The following is an 8997-nucleotide window of genomic DNA, read 5'->3' on the forward strand; positions in this document are numbered from 1 at the left end:
GTGTAGGGGAATGCCAGAGCAATGAATTGGGAGTGGTTGAGTAGGTGGGGGAGTACTCTCATAGAAGCAGGGGGAGGGGTGATGGGATAGAGGGGTTGCAGAGGGGAATCCAGGAAGAGGAATAACATTTGAAATGTAAATAAATAAAATATCCAACAAAAAAAAGGAACAGAAAAAAAGAAGAGGGGATGTACTTGAACCACAATACCAATTTTCTTCCATTTCCACAGAAAAAAAGCCCTCCAAAGCAAATGTTTGTCAGGTTAAATAACATCACCCATTGATTGATCCTCACTCCATTGCTGCGAAAATGGCCTTTCTCCTGGGATAAGCTACAGTAATACTACTTAAGTAACAATGCAAATTGAACATCAGTCTGGGTGGGCAACAACATGAGACCCTGCCAATCAATGAAAACTCACAAGAAAACTGGACATACAGCACACTGGGAGAGTGCTTACCTAGCCCTGGCCAGGCTCTTGATACACTTCCCAGTTCTGCGCAATGAAAGGAACATGAATTTTGTATGTCTGAAAGGCATTCCCTGCAGTAAAACTTTACTCTTCACTGCACTTTCATTTTTAAAAGAGAATCTAGAAGAATGGTACTGTGCTTTTCGTACCTAGCTAAATGGTACAGCCCTTTCTTACCTGTCCTGAATGCTTAGGTATGATGTATGAGTTAGGTCCTGTTAAACTAAATGTTAGACACATTTTCTCTCTAACCCATTTAAAATAATAATAGAGTATCGAGGGCAATAAATTGAGGTAAAACCAAATGATCTGAGAGCATTTGGGTATTTAGGAATGCAAGCAATCCACTTTTCAGAAAGGCTGATTACCACGGCAAATACCACAGAGGATGGATGAGAGGGTTATGCATATGGCACAGATACAGCCAAGTGCGGGAGCACTGATACTGACTAAGGCTCCCTAGAGCTCTTTACCATAGCACTGACAAATACTAACATCAGAAATTGGGTAGGAGTCTCTCCTTTAAAAACAAGATCATGCTTTTTTCAAATTGTTTATCTTATCATACTGCATTTGTGTAGATAATTCAAGAAAAATATAAGGTAATCATCCAGTACTTATTCAATAATCAATGTTTTAGTTACCCACAATAATTATAAATTTGTATTCTTTCAGTAACTAGATTCTGCCAATTATACGTAATATATATATATATAATAGTTCATATTAGTAGCTTATTTAAATACTTTAAAAGGCTAAGAAGAAGAAAGGGATGTGCTTTCTGTAATGATGAGATAGGTATAAGAGTGTCATCCTGATATATATTTGTTTAATGTTCATTTAACATTCGTACTCTGGGTGAAATGATCCTCTCCTATCTGCATCCTCAGATAGCAGTGCTTTTTAATTCACACATCTTCACCAGAGTCATCCCGCCAAGTCCACCTCTTTCACCTTTATCAACCATGTCCACTCCATTTGGTCTCTCATAATTTGTTACTCAGTCTGGGTCCTGGTCATCCTCTGTATACAAGATGCCAATGGTCTCCTAACACATTATCATGACTCTCACTATTCTTCCTATTGCCTCCTGGTGATTAAACTTTTTGAGAGATTGCCGGTGACCTTCAGCATAAAACCTGAACTCCATAGTACAGAAAACGAGGAAACGTTCCCCAGGTAGGCTTACTGCAGGCTACAGTTCGTCATCTGGAAGCAGAAGCAAGAACTGAACCAAAAAGACCACTGAGGACTTGCTTCCCCCTTCTGGTCCTTAACAAACTTTTCTTTTTAATTATTTTATTTATCTACATCTCAAATGCTGTCCCCCTGCAAGTTCCCATTCTGAGTCCTTCCCTCAACCCAATGTCCTTCACTTCTGAGAGGGTACATCCCTGGGTACCCCCATCAAAGAGGGGTGGTCATCAAGTCTCTATGGGATTAGGCACATCCTCTCCCACTGAGGCCAGACAAGGCAACCCCTGTTACATATGTGCTGGGTAGCTCGGACCAACCTGTGTATGCCCTTTTGCTGGTGGCTCAGTCTCTGAGAGCTCCCATGGTTCTAGGTTAGTCTTCCTGTCATCCCCTTCATTTCCTTCAATCCTTCCCGTAGCTCTTGCATAGGGGGCCCCTATTTCTGTCCAATGCTTGTCTGTAAGTATCTGCTTCTGTCCCAGTCCACTGTTTGTAGCACCTCTCAGAGGGCAACCATGCTAGGCTCTGTCATCATCAGTAATAATGGATTGGTGCCCACCCATGGGATGATCCCAAGTTAGGTTGGTCACTGGATGGCCTTTCTCTCAGTCTTTTCTCCATTTCTGTCCCCAATTTGTTTAGACAGGAGCAATTTTGGGTCAAATGTTTTGTAGGTCAGTTGGTGTCCTCTCTCATTCTTCCACTGGGCATCCTGTCAGACTACTGCAGGTGGTCTCTTCAAGTTCCATATCTCCACTGCGATTTTGGCATTTTGGCATTTTGGCACAGGTTACCCACATTGAGTCCTGGGAGCCTCCCCCGTTCAAGGTCTCTAGGATTTTCTAGAGATTTCCCCCAACAACCTCTGGAAGCTGCATAATCCCATTCATTCTCCTGGCTCTCTGGCCCTCTTTCCTATCTCTCTCCATACCTGATCCTGCCCCCCCCCCATTTCCCTCTCCCTCACCTCTCCTACCCAGTTCCCTCCTTCCCTCTGCCTCTCATGACTATTTTGTTTCCCCTTCTAAGTGGGATTTAAGCATCCTTATTTGGGTCTTCCTTCTTGCTTAACTTATTTGGGTCCGAGGGGTGCATTATGGCTATTTTGTACTTTTTGGCTAATATCCATGAACCAGTGAGTGCAAAGTGTAGTGAGCCATATTGGATTTGGGCCTGGCCATTTTGTGACTATAGCTCAAAGTGGCTCCGTGACTCTTGGCCATACATACTCCTCTAAGAGCCTCTCCCATGAATTTACGGCACAGGAAGATAACATTCACGGGATGCGTCAGCCTAAGCAAAAATCAGTTATCTCCTGAGTCAACACCCGGTGTCTCCACCGCCTGACCTCTTTGCCTCCAGCTATCACTGCCTATATCCTCATCTCCCCCTCCTCTGTGTTTCACAAAGGACACTCCCCCTACCTGAAAGCCTTAAAAGCTGTAACGTACATCCCAATAAACGAGACCTTGACAACAGAATCTTGCTTGGTCTCCTTCTTCTCTTCACCCTCATTTGGCCCACAGGTAGAAAGCCTCTTCGGGACCCTGAATAACTGGGTCCCCGCTGGCGGGGACAGCAAAGTGTATCTGTTCTTTTTCTGTCTGGGTTACCTCACTAGGATATTTCCTAGTTCAATCCATTTGCCTGCAAAATTAATGTTGTTCTTGTATTTAATAGCTGGATAGTATTCCGTAGTGTAAATGAACCACATTTTCTGTATCCATTCTTCAGTTGAGGAACATCTGGGTTGCTTTCAGCTTCTGGCTATTACGCGAATAAGGCTGCTATGAACATATGGTGTATGTGCCCTTGTGGTATGGTAGGGCATCTTTTGGGTATATGCCCAGAAGTGATAATAGCTGAATTTTCAATTGTCTTTGGAACCACCAGATTGATTTCCAGAGTGGTTATACAGAAGTGAAAGAGTGTGCCCCTTTCTCTACATTCTCACCAGCATGTTCTGTCACTTGAGTTTTTGATCAGTGAAATAGAATCAAAGACCCAGAAATAAACTCACACACCTATAGACACTTGATTTTTTACACAAAAAGCCAAAACTATACAGTGGAAACAAGAAAGCATGTTCAGCAAATGGTGCTGGTCTAACTGGAGATCTACATGTAGAAGAATGCAAATTGATCTATATTTATCTCCCTACACAAACCTCAACCTAAAACTGGGTACACTGAATCTAATAAAAGAGAAGTGGCAAATAGCCTTGAACACATTAGCACAGAAGAAAATTTCCTGAACAGAACACCAATGTCTTAAACTCTAAGATCAACAATCGATAAATGGAATCTCTTGAAACTGAAAAGGCTTCTTAAGGCAAAGAACTCTGTCAATGGGACAAAACATCAGCCTACAGCTTGAGAAAAGATCTTCACTAACCTACATGGGACAGAGAGGACTAATATTCAAAATATATAAATAACTCAAAAAGTTAGACTTCAACAAAAACAAATAACCCAATTAAAAAATGGGGTACAGAACTAAACAGAGAATTCTCAACAGAGAAATCTTAAATGGCTAAGAAGCACTTAAAGAAATGTTCTGAGTGGTGGTCACCAAGCGAGATCTGTGCCAGGAGATGGAAATGGTTGTGAACTACTTCTATGCATGGGCTAAGCTCCACAGACTAAAGGAGACTAAAGGCCTTCGGATGCCCAGAGCATGTAGGCCATCCCTGATGTGGCACCAAATGAAATGAAGAAAGCTCCTCAGCCCACAGCCCTCCCCCCACCAGCCGAGCCCCCTAGACTCCCACCCACAGCCAGAGTTTCCCCTGGGGTGGTGTTTAGCAAGCCTCAAGCTACACAAATGCACACTCTGTCTCAGTCCTGCCAGCACTTCTACCCTAGCTGGGACCAGCTCCCTAGCAGTGCAGGGTGCGGCCCCTGCCCGTCCTGGCCCACCACCCCATATCTACCCTGCTGGATCCCAAGTAATGCCCTTCGCAGATCTCGTACTCAGCATCCCAAGGAGCCTACTATATCCCTGGACAGGGACATTTCACATTTGTTGTCCCAACACAGCAGTACCCTGTGCAACCAGGAGCCCCAGGCTACTGTCCAGGTGCAAGCTCTGCCGAGTTTACCCAGCCCAAGGTGTGCAGCAGTTTCCTACTAATGTGGCTCCTGACCCAGTTCTGATGAACTGGCTACCCCAGATTGCTCCTAAGAGGGAATGGAAAACTATCCAAATTCGAGACCCAAAACAAGGAGGGAAGGATATCACAGAAGAGATCATGTCTGGGACCCGCACTGCCTCCTCCCCAGACAGGAGGCAGTCGAGCCTCAACCCAATGGGGCCGTCTCCTCAGGTTGCTGTCATTATCCAGTCAGATGACCTGTCACCTGTCACGAGGAGCAACCATTGTGGGGAGGCCAGGACTGTCTGGCCCAAGCACAGCCTTGGCACAAAATCTCAGGCTTCGTTGCCTTCTCCAACCCCATCACCAACCCCAATTTTGGAGCCGGGATCTGAGTCTAATCTTGGAGTCCTGTCTATTCCTGGGGACACTATGACAATGGAGATGAAACCATTGTCTGTAGTAGAATCGACCCCCATCTCTTGTGAAACTGGGGAGCCATATTGCCTCTCTCCAGAACCCAGTCTTGCCGAACCCATACTGGAAGTAGCAAAGGCAGTCGCGCCATTGACACCTCACAGCTCACCAAGATCACAAAGCCTGGTTCCATTGATTCTAACAGCCAGCTCTTTGCACCTGGAGGATTACTGAGTTGGGGCAAGGGCAACAGTGGAGGCTCAGGAACCAAGCCCTCAGACACAGCATCGGAAGCCACTCATCCAGCTACCTTGAATCACTTTTCTGTTCTTCGGCAAACATTACCCCACACATAACAGAAGTGTTACACAGAGGAGTAGCTTAAGCGGGGATGAGGTGAGAAAGCTGGGGACCAGGAAGACTGACTAGAACAGAGTGAGCTGGGGGTAGGGTGGGGAGGTGACTGTGGGGACCAATTTGATCATGCCAGAACACCTGCCACCAAGAGAAGTTTTAGCAAAGAAGTAGAGGAGCGAAGTAGAGAGTGGCCATCCCAGCGTGAGACTCCCCAAGGCAGCTAGCCTCACAGAGAATCATGGTCGGGATCCTGTGAAGCTGGAAGCCACTCTACCTCCAGTGAGCTCTCCAAAGGCTGCACTCTGTGGAGAAGGTGGAGAAGACATCTAAGGCCATCACTGAGGAATATTTCCATCTCAATGACAAGAAGGAAACAGTACAGTGTGTCCAGGAGCTGGCTTCACCTGCCTTGCTCTCCATGCTGGAGCGTAGTACCATTGCTCATGAGCATATGAGGTGACTTCTGTACCAACTGCTCTGTGCAGGGCACCTCTCTACGGCCCAGTGCTATCAAAGACTGTATGAGAGTTGGTTGAGGACATGGAAATTGATATTCCTCATGTATGGCTTTACCTGGCAGAACTGATAACACCTATTCTCCAAGAAGATGGGGTGACCATGGGAGAGCTCTTCAGGGAAATTTCGAAGCCTCTGAGACCCATGGGCAAAGCTACTTCTTTTTTGCTAGAGATCCTGGGTCTCTTATATAAGAACATGGGTCCCAAAAAGGTTGGGATGCTGTGGCAAGAGGCTGGGCTAAGCTGGAGGGAATTTCTAGGCCAAGACATTGGCTCATTTGTGGTTGAAAAGAAGGTGAACTATACCTTGGGAGAAGAATCTGAAGCTCCTGGCCAAAGGACACTTGCCTGTGAGGAGCTGCGTAGGCAGCTAGAGAAGCTGCTGAAGGACGGTGACAGTAATCAATGTGCTTGACTGGATAGAGGTCAACTTGAATGAGCAGCAGATAGCATCCAATGCATTAGTGCTATTCTGCAATTGTCTTTGAGATACCTCTCTGAGTGGATGTTCACATGTTGAAAGTGAGAGCAAGACCGTGACAGAAATACCTGTGTAATGAGCAGAAGGAGCTACAAGCACTCTATGCTCTCCAGGTCCTTGTAGTGACCATAGACCCAGGACATCATTTCCCACAGTGCTCTGGGCCCTTATAATCAGTTAGCAATCAATAAAATGCTCCTACGTGTTCACAAGCCAATCTGATGGAGGCAATTTATCAGTTGAGCTTCCTTCTTCCCAAATATATCAAGTAGACAGCCAAGGAAATAACTATCACAGGACCCAAAGTAATGTTCACTACCACCCATATACACAAAATGGCCCCATAGTAGGTACAGTATGCTAAGAACATGTGAATACTTTCTATGGTAATCTAATTTCATTCATATGTAATTCTTCCTGGTCCTCCTTATACATCTATCACGATGCCCTCTGTATTCTCCTGAAACTTACTGCATACTTGAGTTCTATGTGGAATAAAATAGCAAGTTTCTTCCTAGACTATTTCCCCAAATTCAGTCATTCACAGCTGCTCACTTGAGAAATACAGTGCAGTAAGAAATGTATGACTTCCAAGTTCTCAATACTGGCTACCATCAAATATGAGTTTGCATTAATATTCAAAACTATTAAATTTAGGGAGACTATACATCTGAAAATACCTTTCAGAATATTGGAATTAGATTGATGTCCCTCAATTTACAAATAAGGTTTTCTGAATGATTATATTGGTTATTATATTTACAGATATATTTAGAGTGCTTACCATCCAATGTGTTTCTACAATTAGATACTCTTTGCATTGAGCTTTTGTTACTCTAACACACCAATGCCAGGTATCAGATGGGATCAGCAATTTATACTGTGGTAATAATGCCCTTAGGCAAAAAGTCTACTTTTCTAGAAGTCATAATGATTTAAAGTTTAGAATCTAAATATGACTAGTTATAAAGTAATTTTAGAAATGATCTCTTATACAACCTAAGTATACAGGATACAGCCATCTATATCATGGAGTTGATTTAGATGCTTGGTTTGTAATATATTCTAAATATATTTTAAAAGCAATCTAACCTAATATTCTAAACAAACTAACCTTAGAGATTAACATGACTCTGAGCGACAAAATGGAATTGTACTGCTTGCTGGATACCTGCAATCACTCTATGCATATTTGGCACTGTTGACTTTTATCTGTTTTGTAGACCATGGAGCCCTCTGTTAGTAAACCATCAGCCCAGCAGGCTTAGCTCAGAGGGCATTCATTAACTTCCCTAATGCTTCGAGTATCCTTCAGCATTAGTACTCTAATGAGACACCACCACAGGTCTCATTCTATATTAAGAGCATCTTCCTGCTAAACCAGCTGCTGCTCCATGTATACCAAAGTCAGAGACCAGCTAATATCCTTTGGAGGGAAGTTTATATTTTTTGAATGCTTTTCCCAGCTTGGCTATTTTATAACACTTATATAGTCACTTACAAAGGAGATTAGTCAACTGGGGTTCACAGAAAACACTGTTATAACAAGAGTGAGTTTTGATACATCATCTGCCTATTTAATTTGCTTCTGAAAAGCAAGAAAATATGCAGCTTCACTTGATCAGATGTGAGATGGGAATATTTTAATGGTGAAATTATGAAACATTCTTGACTCTGTCCCAGCTCGATATTAGGTGCACCAAGCTGTGCTGTGAATATTCTAACCTCAGGCAGATTTCCATAAGAGGAGAGATTGTTTTTCTTTCTTTGAAGGAATACATAAGGTTCAGGAAGAGCCATGAAACTAGGGGAGAGGGAGGAAATGTTAAATCTGCAGGGGCGTTGTCGTGTAATATATACCCTGAAAATCACTTCAAAAATTGGCTCCAACAGTTTTGAACAATTTTAAAAAATCTGAAAATCATAAGTGTTCTTCCCTTGCCAAAAAGCTACTTACTGGTTCACTTAATTTCTTTTATGAGTTTGCTCTGTGTTTGCTGAAACTCATACCCTTACTACAAGTGTCATTTCTAAAAACTGACCCAACAATTGTTAAATAGGACTACTTGTTATCCTTCTTGTGCACCCACATATTTAAAATTGCAGCTGTTCCTGCTCTCTGAAAATACCACAATGTTGACAGAACAACACAGTTCAAACAATGAATATACCCTCACTATACACAGAAAACGGTTCACAGAATATTCACAGTGTGTAATACTTTCAGTAAGACTGAACTACTTAAGAATTTTGAAAACAAATAGTAGCAACTTCTTGGCAGGGCAAAAAGGGATGCCTTGTCAACAGTGCATTGCCAACATCACCATAGAGGACTTTTAGAAGAGATTATATGAGTGACAGGCAGTCATCCATCCTATATGCCTCTTTAATTTGCATTCTGAACTTCCAGACTCCATCTATACACTTTTAAGATTTTCCATCTAGAACATTTCTATGGAG

General features: G+C 43.1%; 1 pseudogene; it reads left to right on the forward strand.

The window, feature by feature from the left end:
• Positions 1–4379: 4379 nt before the first annotated feature.
• On the forward strand, positions 4380–6710 carry Eif4g1-ps3 (eukaryotic translation initiation factor 4 gamma 1, pseudogene 3; annotated as a pseudogene).
• Positions 6711–8997: the final 2287 nt, after the last annotated feature.

Source organism: Rattus norvegicus, chromosome 4 (assembly GCF_021556685.1).
Source record: "Rattus norvegicus strain SHRSP/BbbUtx chromosome 4, alternate assembly SHRSP_T2T, whole genome shotgun sequence".
Classification (NCBI taxonomy): Eukaryota; Metazoa; Chordata; class Mammalia; order Rodentia; family Muridae; genus Rattus; species Rattus norvegicus.